The sequence below is a fragment of the Etheostoma cragini genome, chromosome 13, assembly GCF_013103735.1.
Source record: "Etheostoma cragini isolate CJK2018 chromosome 13, CSU_Ecrag_1.0, whole genome shotgun sequence".
NCBI classification, from domain to species: Eukaryota; Metazoa; Chordata; class Actinopteri; order Perciformes; family Percidae; genus Etheostoma; species Etheostoma cragini.
Window position 1 is genome coordinate 1,036,382 of NC_048419.1, and position 14,466 is coordinate 1,050,847.

Sequence of the window (14,466 nt, forward strand, 5' to 3'; positions counted from 1 at the left end):
CAGGGACAGGAAGTAGTTCTTTTGGAGTAGAAAGCCGTGTAGATTTTGAACAAGTCACCCAGAAACTGAAGGCAGAGGACATTCAGACATATCAAGTGATTTTTTCATAATCTGGGCACTTTAACAACGTTAATGAGTTTCTCACGTCTCAGGCCTCCAGGGGTCTGTGTTCAGGTGAGCGTGATGCCAAGCACGGTACATGGCAGGAATGTGGATCTTCCTGACAGCACACCACAATAACAGCAATCTTCATTCACAGTAAAGCACAGTCACAGCTACTTTGCAGGCCACTCCCTCTGACACACACACTCACTCACACATACACACACATACACACACACAGTATACTGTACACTCCCTCAGTTTAACTTCAAAGATGACCTAATGAACAGGCTTGAAGGGGTGCATGGACCCATACAGAAGCAAAGGAAACGCAAGATGAGATCTCCCTTCTATCACATTTACATCTCCTAGACAAAAATGAGCACTAGTCAATACCAAAGAGAAATGCAATTTCTCATTCATCTCAATCACCACTGTTGAGAAATAACCGAAATAGTCTTGTCATGTTCAGTCTCACAGTGGTCACTGTGTGAGTTCTCTTCATTTTCTTACAGGTGTCTCATTTCTAGAGTGTTAGCGAGAGGAAAAATGAGAGTAGTGCAAGCTATCAAGTTAGTCTCAATATGATACCAAGCAATTGGATGCACTACACTCCATTGTACACTCAATTATATCTCCGGGTCAATTATATCTCCTGGTACAGCATGTGCCCCATTTAATAGAGTTTTGGTTCCAAAAGTAGAGTCTGGGGACACACAGGGGTCCATGTGTGGGTTCCTAGCACAATGAGGAATAATATATATTTTTACTATAATTCCATCCAATGACAGAATGTCTGAGTGTTTGGTCCTGGGTTTCATATACTTTCTGTACTAAAACATATAGAGCAAAACTCCTATCAGCTGGCACCCTGGGACACAAACCTATAAAATGGAGGTCTGTGGTCTAATTTATGTCAGGTGTTTAGAGAAAGTTTGGGACTAGGCATTAGAGAAATCCTTAGCAGCAGCTTGGTTTTTGCATATGACAATGTTCAGAATTTGTCATTCAAATTTTGGACTTTGAACAGGCAGCTGTCCTTCAGCCCATTTGCTTTCATTCAAGTGACAAAAAAGTGACTTGTTCTCCAGTGTAACAGCACAGTCCAGGACCACATTTCTGTTTCCTTTGACACTTCAGGATTCATGGAGGTATTGTGATGCTCAGCTGAAGAGACTCTACAGCTGAAGACAGTTGCTCCCTGCAGTCAACACACAGAGTTGACACCGAGTCTGGGGACCAGTGTGGAGCTGACACTGTTTCCACCCTCTCATAAAGTCTGCCTTTATGACTTTAAGGACTCAAATTGGTGAACAGTAACATGCCACAACTACTGCATTTAGAGCAGTGAATGGTGAATGATCATTCTTCAATATGAATAGCACTTTCTTTCAGTCTGTTTCCATAATAAGGCCACCAGTGAACCTTTCATTAACTGTAGGATTTGTGATTCACTGTGGAACAATGCATCTCCAGACAACTGAGACAAACATCTTTTTTCTTTAGCATCATGTTTGCAAAAAACACTATATGAGATATTATATGATGGCATACAGGGGACTTTTTGGAGGTAAATTTACCCAATGTCTTCAGTTAAAAGAACACAATGGCATGATCCAGAGGAACCATTTAAATGAGGATCCAGCATGCTGTTTATGCAAGGCCAGCTATCGTGCAGTGACGCACACTGCCAGCATTATTCCTCTGGGACCACCATACACTCACAAATAAGTGAATAAGTGAACACACACACCCACACACACCACACCCATACGGCTATACACAGACAAACACACACAGAACTCCATCAGCCTGGAGAGGACAGCTTTTATGTCAAATCCCCAACAGACCCGCATGGATCTCCGGCCCCCCTTGGTTCTATTTCTGCTCATAGAAACTGGGCTAAGAGGAAGGAGAGAATAGTGGTCCAATTTAACCGTGAAGAGGGTTGGAGAGACAGAGAGAGAGAGAGAGAGAGAGAGAGACAGTCATGAGGTGCAAGGAAATAGGTGGTGGCTACAATCGGGTCAGTAAGGGCTGGATTTGTTTTGTAAAGCATATGTTTCCATTGTTTATATATATTGTATGTGTATATGTATATGTGTGTGTGTGTGTGTGTGTGTGTGTGTTCCCCTTTCCCCTGGATTCACTGTGTGTGTGTCTGAGGGAGAGGGAGCCAATGGATGGAAGTCATTCATTCTGGCTAGAGTGTGACGGGCAGCGGTGAACCGCTCTGCTGATGTGGCCAGATCCTTCCCCTTCATTCCTGTAAAGGGGTGATCCCTTTTCATGTGTCAACCTCATCAGTATAAATAGTCTGGGAAAGGAAGAAGGGGGAACAGAAGGGGCATAATGAGTGAGGAGAAAGTGCATCTCTTTTGGTTGTTTTTGTGACCAATCTTTAGATTTAAGCGTGTGAGAGACATCAAGCAAGAGAGTGCAGAGGGAGGCCGTGGTGCACGGCGTCTCAGACTGCAGGAGAAAGCTGACCACAAATATGCCCGACTGTGGCCGGCGGGCTCCTGACCGACTGCTCTCCTCCCTTGCCATGTGGCCACAGTGGGCGGGGGGGAGCTTTTTCCATTCCACTTCCTTTCCCTGCCATGCAGAAAGGATACGTACTGCAAATGTCTGGGAAACCATGTAGATCTGCGTACACGGGAGGGACTTCAAAGCTCCTACAAGAGAATACAATCCACAAGAGATCCACTAGTATATTTTCCTGCTGGTAGCTAGTCGAACACACAACTATGTAAGACCTCACATCGTCATTCCATTGACAAGCTTGGAGGCTACTGTTTTGAAGTGAGAAATAAAAAACTATCAATCCGATTCTTGAGTCGTGTTGATTGAAGGAACCCTGGGGAGTTGCTGACCAATATGCTACTGTACGGAGCCATGTTTTCCCCTGAATTGTTTGTGCACACAAAGACGGACCCACAGACACGCGTATGAGCATGCTTTGCAAATGTTTTATGAGGAAGGAAACCTTTTTGTTAGACCTCAAGGATACACCAAATATCTGTGTTCGATACTGTTCCCTATCCCAGGAGCAGCTCAGTATACAGTGTTTGCCATTTTTCAGTGGTGTTCTACAGTCCACTAAAAAAATACCCACAATGCACAGCTGATTTGAATGTACTGTACCCTACATTTTACTCCCGTGTACCACAATGCAAAGCCTTCTCTTCCTGGAGAAGGAGAAGAAGCAGAAGGACCCGTGAAAAGTGAAAAAGAAAAATTGCCCAGGCTTTCATTTAGAAACACTGTCAAATGTAACATGCAACATATTCAACCAATAATACAGCTCTATCTTTCCAAGTGCTTGGTTTGTTTCAGGGATATATTGTTATAGAATTATTTTATTTTGGCTTGTTTACATGATGCTGGGCGCGCCCCAACTTAACATCAGAATTATTTGTGAAACCCACAAATCCCTACATCTGAAGCACTTGCATGCACAATAAAAAGTAGATCCACTCAAGATAAAAAAGTGAAAGTTAGACTACTGGTTTCAGTTCATGTATATTTTTCTTATTTTTCTGACGTTGATATGTGGCTGTCATATCAAGGCAATGCTTAAAGTCATGATCAAATTCCAATACGCTATTATGATACACCAATATCAAAATGATCAATCAGAGCTCCTGCCAGTGTGTGAGGATGAATATGTTGTTATTCCAGTGACATTTGAGACAGCTTTCACTCTAATCTTCTAAATTTGTGACAGCTAAACTGGGCCAAAATCAAATTAAAGGCCTGTAAGTTTGCCAGCCGTACCACTTTGATTAATAGGGCTTTTATTCAACCTGATTTTCTTTCACTAATCAAAAGCTTGAATTCAGCTGAAGGGCCGCGGTGCATTAGTCCCGGCAAGTACGTGCTAAATATTTGAAGGTAGTGGAGAGGATGCGTAGTGAAGCATCAAGGGAGCAGACTAAACCTACAGCTCATCAATAATACACCCAGGTCTAGTCCACTTGTACACATGAAATAATGCATTAGATGCATTGGAAAGAGATGCAGTGAGATGATATGAGACAAGAACCCTGAACAGCAGTTGAACATGACCTTAAATGTGTACCCAAAGAAGGGTTATTCATGTATTTATGGAACATTTTTGATAAAAGAGCCAGAGAACATCACTGAGAGAGCCTCAAACAGTGTGCAGGTATATTTCATGGAGAAGCAAGATGGAGTTTTGGACCAGTTAAACATTTTGCTGAAAAATAATCATAAACTGTACGTACAGTCAAGCTTTCTTAAATTATCTTACGTAATGATGCTCATTTAGACAAGGCATCATTAATATAATTTTCCAAAGATAAAGCAGCATGCTGTAAAATGCTGATGCTATCTTCATTTTAAATACTTTACAGATCTAAGAATATTGTTCTGTGCTCTCTGCTTGGCACCTGGCTCATCCCCGTCGTCTGACTGGGAGCTGTAAGACGTCCCCGGGCTGTCAAACCGACAGAGCTGTTTCTCTCAGAGAGCCTCGATAAAAACAGAAGAACATTTTATATTTTCAGCTCAATTTAACATCATCCAGCTACAGTGCAGCCATCTTCTCTGGATAATCTCAGTGCTTAGGCTGCACGGAATGAAGAATTCAGGGGAAATAGTGGCCCAGTAAGATCACTATGGCTAATAAGTATGGTTTTTATTTCTGTTTGTCAAGACAAAAATACAAGAATGTAACGTTTATTGTGCTTTTTTTAATAATGAAAAATGGGTGAAATTAATGCTATAATAAATAATACATAAATCTGTCTCAGATAGGGCTGGGTTAAAATAATCGATTCTCCAATTAAAATCAATGTTTGTTTAAGGGATCTGATATTGATTCCATATGTCTTATTTATTGACCCCCTGTTGGGCCTCAATTCTTTATGTAAACATTAACCTGGTGCATTATAAAAATACATATCTGAGGGTTGCTTAGTGCTTGTATAATTTAGCATAAGAATGAAATAAGTAGAAATCAGTTTAAAAAATGCATTTTGGGTGAAGATTAGTACAATTATTTCTCCAAACATTTGAGCTCCCATCGACAGGATGGAAGTGCGGCCCGGGGTTTCTTGACTATTGTTTCCTCTTTGACTTGGCACTGGGATGTCACCATCTCCGCTGTGCTCTTTAGCATCCATTTAGTTACAAGGCGCTCGAATGGCTCATCTAGAAATATGACTGAGGAAACAGGCTTTCTACCATATTAAGTTGTTTTAAGTCCAAATCGGTCATGAATGAGTCTTTGGGGATCCTTCACGGCAGCCACAACTACTCCATTTGGACCATGGATTTGATGCTCCATTCAGATAAGTAAATAATCAATTATAAAAAAATATGTTAAAAGGGTTGATTTTATTTAGAAGTACAAATCAGAAAACAGAGTGAAAGAAGATGGGATAATGGACAACAACTTAGAGTTTAGACGAGAGTGCAGAAAAAAACACACAAAGGGAGAAAAAAAACTGTTTTGTATACATACTGTATTACACATGATCTAATAAGATATGCATAAAATAATTAGGCAAAACACGCATAGGCTGCTGATCTACTTTCTCCCCTTACGTCTGACCACCTCATGTTTCCTGTTCTCCCCCTTTCAACACGACTGAGCCTCTGACATGGAAGATCACTGGGAGAGAAGGGGACTCAGCGTACACACAATAAAAACCTCAGTAGACACACATTTCGTTAAAACTTGTGTGTATGTCATAATCTAACAAACTCAGATTTATATTTATATTTTTTAAACCAAGCATGGAAATGTACATAAAAAAATGTTGCATTGAGATACATTGATTTTACTCCAATCCAGTGCAATATACAAACTGTATGTATTCCAATGTGTATACTGGACTACGCTACTAGAATTAAAAAACTCCTGGGAGTATATAGATATATCAACATGAATGAAGAAACATGGTTTTTCCCCGTCTTCAGGCTTCCTCCTCTATTCCCTAAAGGGTCACACCAATCAGACATGAAGGCCTTCTCCGTCTGAGACGCCGTCCCCGTGACCTCTCTACAGCTGTCCACATGGTACTCAACGTCTCATTACTTCCTCTGAGAAACCCAAATATGTCCTCAAAAGCCAGTTTGAATATTTTTGTGCATGGTAGGGTTTACATGTTGAACTACCTTGTAAATTGCAAGTGCCTTCATCATTTCAAGTGTGTACAGTTGTAAAAATGAATGTAATTTCTCATTTTACATGATAAAAAGTATGCAAAACGAAACTATAGCTTTAGAGATTGAGTTCTTCTTTGCGTGGAAAAAACCACCAAGGGCATCCTTTTTGTTCTTCTATGACTTCCTCCACATACCAGGCGTGTTTCATTAAAGGATGGTCCACATACCTACAGCACAGTTCACAGCCATTTGCACCTATCAGTCAGTCGTTAAGCTTTAATTAGAAAAATACACATGAAGATTTGACTGGTGTGCTGCCCAGATACTTCCATCAACAACCTGAATGACGACATGGGCTACTGCAGTCTCCTAAACATCCCTGAACATCTAAGACGTGTAGAACAAGTACCATTTCATGTTATGCCCCAGCTACCACAATGAGCAGCAGATTCAGACAGAGTCAGTGTTAAAAATACATGCAATCAACATTTTTTAAGTGGTGTGTTGACAGGCTGCCTGCAGATTTATGTAGTTAAACATGGACCAGTAAACATTTATGGTGCTGAAGAATCAAAAGAACGCTGTAATAACCCTCCCTGGGCTGTGAGGCGTAACCAACCATTCTGGTGTGCCGCGGCGCTGCGGGAACACACACCTAAACTCTGCCTGCTATTGTCTCATAAGCAACATCCCCCACAGTGCAGACAGAACATAAACACAGATACTAAAGTCTACTTGCCTACTTGTCAAGCTGTGCAGTGCAAAATTGCAAATTGCTAAATGTGGTAGCTGGACTAATTGGATAAGATAATGTGTTGCTGGCAGCCCAACATTAAGTTTTATACCTGCACGTGCACACATGTGACAGCACCGACGTCTCGGAAACACAAAACCAATGACACATTCTCATAGGAATTCAATCCTAAGTGTGAACCTTTTACAGCAGAAACACACAACAAGGGCTGTGCATATGTGTGTGGGTGTGGGTCTGTGTGTGTGTGTGTGTGTGTGTGTGTGTCCACCTCTGACCCGGGGCATTAACACAAAGATCCAAGTCTTTGACAGAGGTCAGCACCCCCATTGAACCCTGGCTTTTCCTACAAACACAGTAACGTTGGAGCATAATAATAATGAAAATCCTGATGCAATCTCATCTAGCTCTGACAACATGATAGATATCCATACATGAAATTTAAAAAAAGCTGATGAAACATGTGAGGGAACGCACAAACACACACAAGACATTATCCTGATCTGGATCAGTGGATATAAAACTTTGCCAGGCTCTACTATTTATACATATCATGTAAATGGGGGTGGGAGGGGGGATGACTAAATTTTTCTTCAACATGGAAGGCTTGTCAAATATATGGCTGCTGTACATAAGCACTCCAAATATTATTCTAGCAGCTGTGGGAGCTTCCAGGAGCTGAGAGCTAATAGCGTTGCTAGCTGCAGGTCTGCAGGGCAATATCCGAGTCCAATCCTCTCAAGAACCACTTGGTAATGTGTCAGAAAAGATCCAATTTCAGTGTGTCTCAGGACATTACAGTTTCATCATTCCAAAATTCCAAGCTGCTGTTGTGTTGATCAATATTCTGTGTGTGTGTGTGTGTGTGTGTGTGTGTCTGTGTGTGTGTCTGTGTGTGTGTGTGTGTGTGTGTGTGTGTGTGTGTGTGTTTCGCAAGGATAAGAAATGGATTGCATTGTCTTCTATTTCCACTTCTTCATGACATGTACCGGCGGTCTCAGCCAAAGCACCGGACTCCGGGGGGAACATTTGAATATGACCTTCACAGCACAGACACATTTCACTTGTTTGTGTTGCTTTGTTTTGTCTTTAAATGTCTCTGTGTGTGTTGAAATGGATGTGAAGGCCTCGAAGGGTTTGGGTTAGCTGGAGGAATGGAACATTTACAGTGTACAAAGTCAGTCGTGTGACATAAAAAAAAAACTAAAATAACTGGTCTGTAAGTTTATGACTGCTCACTGTAGAATACCATACACTAGTATTGCTGTTTTCTTAGTGTTGTTCCTTATAGTATATTTTAATAATATATGTATTTACATTCTAACAACATTCCCCTATCAAATTGATATTTTAGCAGATATAATCATAAGAGACGGAATGCAGGGAGTGATGAAAGCACATTTTTTCCTATCATATTTCCTAAGCAGGGATGAGCTGCTATCAGACAGTGTGTCAAACACAGCAAAGTGCTCAACACATCCCAAATCTCTCCTCCTTCCTTCCTGTGATCTCGCCGTCTGCTTGAGGAGATGACTTTCAGCTCTCAGATTCATTTCTTCAGATAAACCCTCCAGTCTTCCTCGATAATGAGACAGGAAGGGAGGGGTTGCCTTTTAACATGGGGCAAAATTGCGAATGGATGTTTGAAAAGGGTTTGGATGGAGACGGTTAACCCTGTTCTTGTGCTTATGACTCATCTCGCTGTCACTCCAACATGTCTTAAAAACTGGACTGAAGTTTGCAGATACCGTGTTAATCTCGGGGCTGTAATCCTTACGCAAACTTGTAGTTGGAGGACAAAACACCAAAGAAAACACCACCGCCCCGTCCCTGTGTCCACACACTCCTCTGATGACAAAGGGGAGGTAGGTGATTAGCAGCCTACCCCTCACCTTCCCGTGTCAAAGCTCAACAGGCAGCTTAAGCAAGCACTGCCGTCTTTTACTGGTCAGCTCGTCAAGTTGCAGTAGTTAAAAGATAAGAACCAGTTAAGGATATACCTGATTAGAAAAGCCACTGTATGTTAAAAGAGCCAATCAGATTTTTGACGCTGGATTTTGTTAAAAACCCGATGTGTGGCTTTGTTCTAAATGTGTGGCAGGGTAGTGGTTGGGGTTTTCAAAGCCTGACACACACAGCATGGAGACAACGGCCAATTGGCTGAGTTATTATTATGACTCAGATAAGGAGAATGCTGTTGGATGCAAATTGCAGCAATCACGCACTCGGGTTTAGAGTACCTAAATTTCCTCCATGAGCTGGGTCGCGGCTCCAACGGCTGACCGTGTTGGTGGGCGGGTCAAATCAATGGTTCAAACTACAATAACTAACTTCCTGTTGTTTCCAGAACACGAGCAGGCACCTGTTCCTTTCACCTCACGCAGTTTCCTGACCTCACGCTCAAACGTCTCTCTCTTCAACTCCCAATTTAAAAACCTCTGCAGCACAGAGTAAATATAACCTCTCCAGAATGCAACGCATGTAACGGCCTCATAGCTGTGATGAGTGATGCAGGATACAAGGTTGGGTGCCAGAATAACAGCTGTATGGAGGGGAAGAGTGACAACCATCAGCAGAGCCATGAAGCGGTGCGTTCATTGCCGTGGGGTCACAGGGTGAAAGCTGCTGCGAATGAAGTGTGTCTGCTGATGTAAAAAATATGGAGTAGCCACATGAAAGGGCCTGCACTGGCAGAGGAAGAAACTCTAATTCCACCGGTTACTATTACAGACGCCGGCTAAATCAGAGCCTAAAGAACACACAGACTGTTTTCTCACAGCAGTGGGAATAGCACGCCAGGGTATAGACATAAAGAGATCAGTGGGATATCTGTGGGAAACCAGTCTGGAAAAGTCCACTTGCTATGATATCATGTCCTAGCGATTGACTCCATTTCACATCTGTTGAATAGTGTCAATATTGCAATATTGTCCATTACTGTCAACATTGAAGTATAAGAGTTTGAAAGACGTTGAACTATTAAAGAAGTGCAGAAGTGATGATGTCTTTCAAAGAGACGTTTCATACTGTACAGCGCCGTTCGTCTAATTGGAAACAGCTCGACATCAGAGAGAATAAGCACGGTCAGAAAGACGCAGCAACCCTATAAAGTAAATTACTTCCATCTTTTTAATGCCTCGGCTGTTGTTTGGGGACCTTTAATGTGAACACTGTTAAACAGCAGAGGGTGAAACAAGCTAAAGCTAAAGGCCAAAGCCACTCGAACATGGCCCACACAGCCTCTCACACAGTTTAGTAGAGAGGAGACACTTCCTGTATGTCTAGTCCTGACAGATTCTGCTGTATCACTTCATGTTACCGAGAAGATCTGTGGTGACATGTTTCTAAAGAAAATGTCACAGAGACATTCCACACTTGGGATTGTTGTTCAGAGAAACAGGTTTCTACTTTTGTATTTGCCCCAAATTCGATTTTTTTCTCGTCACATATGTCCCTGACAGACGCCTACGCTATCTTCACTTCTCTTCTTTTCAAGCCTGTGTGGAACTAAAAGTAGTGTGCTTCATTCAAATTTGAGTGCTTCTTCCCTAGAAAGAGTGTTTATGACAACAGACAGGAAAACATGTAGAAGAAGAAGAAATAGAGATGGAAATAATTTCAGCATTTACTCCCATGATTGCTTTATGAAGAAATGCAGAGGAATGGCTTGTGTGGACGGTGATGAGTAGCCACAAAGGAACTGGACAAAGCAGTCAGGAATGAATCTGCATAGCCTGTCGGACTGGATAGATTGCTACATCTTTCTTACAGTGCGACAGAGCTTGCCTTAAGAGGATTATCATCACACCGTCATCTGTGTCTATAAAGTTCCCATGCAAGGGTCCTGCACTCGTCCATTGGGCCGGGACCCTGTTTTTTTTTTGTTGGTATTCTTGGAATGACAGTGGATTGAGACAACTCAGATTAAGATGGCTGGAAGAAGCGCTAATCTGTAGCTCCCCAACATTTGTGTTCACCACAGATTAGGCTGCAGTCAGCCGCATCCCCCAAATCTCACCCTGGCTGGCTAAGAAGGGGGTTACTCTGGGTGTATGAGTGGAGGGGGGGTTAATACACAACAGGGTTTACTTACTTACTGAACAAATAACTTTAAGTGCTTAATGTCTGCCTCACATATCCTCATATTCTCTGGAAAAAAACACTTAATCCCCTCTTTATGATAAGCTGTCGAGGAGCTTGGACTGTCTGCTGTGGGACTACAGAGGGACCAACACCGGGACTTAAGGTTTCAAAGCCACCTCAAATCAAATTAAACATAGTGGCCCTCTAAATCTCAGAGCTCTTATGCACGCTAAAAAGGAAATGGAATATAAGTGGCTGTGGTTTGATGGCTGCTTCCAAAGGCCAGACACAAGTGGCCCAACCGGAGCATCATAACACACCCAGCTCCGCTCCAGCCTCCACTCCAATCTCGCACTAGGGGCACGATCGACCTCATCAGGACATCCTCAGATGTCCCAGACGGTCCCCATTTCTGCCTTGTCTGCTTCACAGACAGTTGTAAAAACAAGCTCAGGCTTCTGAAGGAAGGCCTGAGCCACCAGCTGAACAGCTGTGCCACTTACTGCATGGAGCTCTAGGTGACTGCTGCCTCTTACACTTTTCTTCTCTTCAGCAGACCTGAATCTTAATATTGGTCTCATCTGTGCCTGCTCACACTTAGACTAAGTGTAGTAAGTGTTTATGAGAAAAAACAGATCACTTCTCTTTGCCAATTCCACAACACAGAAGTATAGAAATTGCAGGATGAAACAATCAATATTGTTCTTGACTCAGTGGGATGCCTTGCTGAGAGACTGGAACATGCCGTCCAATATGCAGCAGCTTAATTCTCATACACTTACAGTAAATTGTTTTCTCCTCACATAGTGCGGACCTTAAATCTTCAAGTCTTGTAAAAAAGAGATATTGGCAGAGCATCTGTCAAATCCAGAGCAAAACAACAAAAAGACATTCTCTTTTCTCTTATGGTTTTCACCATCATCTTGGAGAAGTGTTGCAATCCTAAACTGCATTTTATATGTGGTGTTTTTTTATGAGTGTGAGTGTGTGTCAGTGCGTGTGTGTGGATCACCTTTGACACCGGGGATTAACAAAAAGATCGAAGTCTTTGACACTACTGTTGTGCATTGGTGGGTGCAATTTTCCCATCATTGTTGTGGAGCAGAATAGCCCCGGTGTCTGGAATGGTCACCCTCTGTCTCTGGGACAATGCTTTAGTGATGCACACACACTACAGTAATGGCTTGCTGGTACAAAGACCTTTTGACGTTGGTGGGGGGGGGACGGCATTGCTCGGGTTCAGTCTGCTTTCTGAGTCCACTTCCCTCTAACTGCCTGCCACTGCAGCAGCAGCCGGCCCCTCCCCCTCCCCTCCTCTCCCAACTCCCCTCTCTCATTCACTCAGCCCTTCTTGAAATGGTGGGGAGAGTTTTTTCTAATGTGTGTGTGCGCTTTCTGTGGGTGTGCGCTCATGCTTAATTGACATTAAGATCTATGAGTTGGGATGTGCTTAGGGTGACACGTGAAGAAACAGAACGAGAAAGCCAGAGAAGCAGAAATCTGAGTGATTAAAAAGAAGACGAAGAGACAGGGAGCTAACGGGAGACAGAGTCCTGATGAAGAAGAAAGGGAAATGGGAAGGGGACGAACAGATACTTCATTTCACTTAGTACAGTATAATAAGTAATCTGTAATAAGAAAGTACACCAGGAAAAGACAACATTTTGTTGAACTGTATAGTAACAAAAAATATATATATATCAATATATCATACAGATCCCATTAACAGCCCCACACACACGGACACAAGCACACACACACGCATACACACTTGGAGAAAACACTGTGTGCCACCAGCACATGCGCTGCGATGTAGCTTCCACATTAGGAAAGGAGAACAAGGCTTGAGGAAAGTAGGAAGGAGATGGAGAATGGCTGTATTGGTTGTGTTGGTTGCACAAGGTTGCGCCCTAACACTGAGTGAGCGTCCGACGCGCATGCTCCGCATGCATTATGCAGAAGAGTCCAGCAGCGTTCAGATGCCACTGATGGAAGGGACCCCTCTGCACTACACGCACTGAGCCCAGCCGCTCCCCACGAGGGTTAGCCCAGGCTGCTGCAGCCACCCCCCCTTCCCCAGCCCCAACATCATGTGCCCCCTTCCTCCTGCCGTGTCACACTTTGTCCTCATCTCTCTTCAGTCACTCGTCCTCCTGTCAAATCAAAGCAAGCGCTCAGAGGTCCAGCAAAGTTAACGGCTTTGCAGAGGAATTTCTGCCTTGCAATTTGAGGGATATAACGAGCAGAGACTGTAGTGGCAGGATCATGATGGAGAGGACGGAGGAGAATAGGGATGTCTTTGAGCCCCTTAATGAGGGCTTTTCCCTGATCAAAGCATGATGAGGTGTAAGGAGACGGGAGTACAAATCGCCACCGTAGAGGGAGATTGATGCACCCATGACTTAGAATGAGGATGTGGCTTTTTAAGCTTTTTGTGGCTGAGTGGTGCTTGAAGATGCTTAAATTAGATATTCCACATCAACACATTCTTGGCTGTATAGGTCGAGGAGCTGAGCCTCTCCGCTGTACTGATCCTTCAGGTGCCCAAGGCTTGGAGCTTCTTGACTGCACCTGAAGCATTCAGGACGATGAGCCCTAGGCATGGGGCTACTTAGGTGTACACATTGTTCAGTTTAATAAGCCCCTCTCTATTCTGCCAGGGGCTACAGGGTGAAATTACACCACTGTTTTTTTTTTTGATTTATCAAATTCATAAAATGTCAGATAATTTTATGCTATGTTGCAAATGATTTGTAAAAAAATCCAAGATTTCCTGAAGACTTGTGTTGTGGGACTATGTCCCTATGTCAGTAAGAGTATTGATAGAAACTTGCACTTTAATCAGTGAGGCATCTCTTTGCACAGAAGAGCGTATTCTCTCCATGAACAGGCTGTCCTCCATTCTCCATGCTGCAGCAATAATTTAACCCATTCAGTGCCACAGTCCGATGTCCGAGCCTTGATAAGAAGCCTACAGTGGCATCCAGTAACCAAATATTGGTAAAACTAAGATGAAGATAAGCTGTTAACCTGGCCTGATGTAACACTTGTTAATTAGTAACAATAGGTTAAACTGTTCCTGCTTCACATGAATCCCTATTAATTAAATTAAATCAAATTCATTTCTGGTGTAAGACTACAAACTGAACAATTTCAATAATTTGATTCTGCCTGTCTTTTTCTTTATACCCTTACTGAAATCTGCACTTGACTTATGTCTAACATTTATATTTGGTCATTTTAGTCCCAATCCATTAATCTATTAATTCCACAATTGGGCTCATACAAATGCACTTTGCACATTTTAACACTAATATATAAGCTTCATTTCCATCTGTACACAGAGTTCAGTGGTAATAAATGATTTTCTGGATCTACAGTGAGTAAATGAG

At 42.6% G+C, this 14,466-nt stretch overlaps 1 protein-coding gene across 4 annotated transcripts in view; it reads right to left on the reverse strand.

The window, feature by feature from the left end:
* Positions 1–14,466, reverse strand: part of spns2 (spinster homolog 2 (Drosophila)) — a 78,670-nt gene that overhangs the window by 63,104 nt on the left and 1,100 nt on the right. The window lies entirely within an intron of this gene.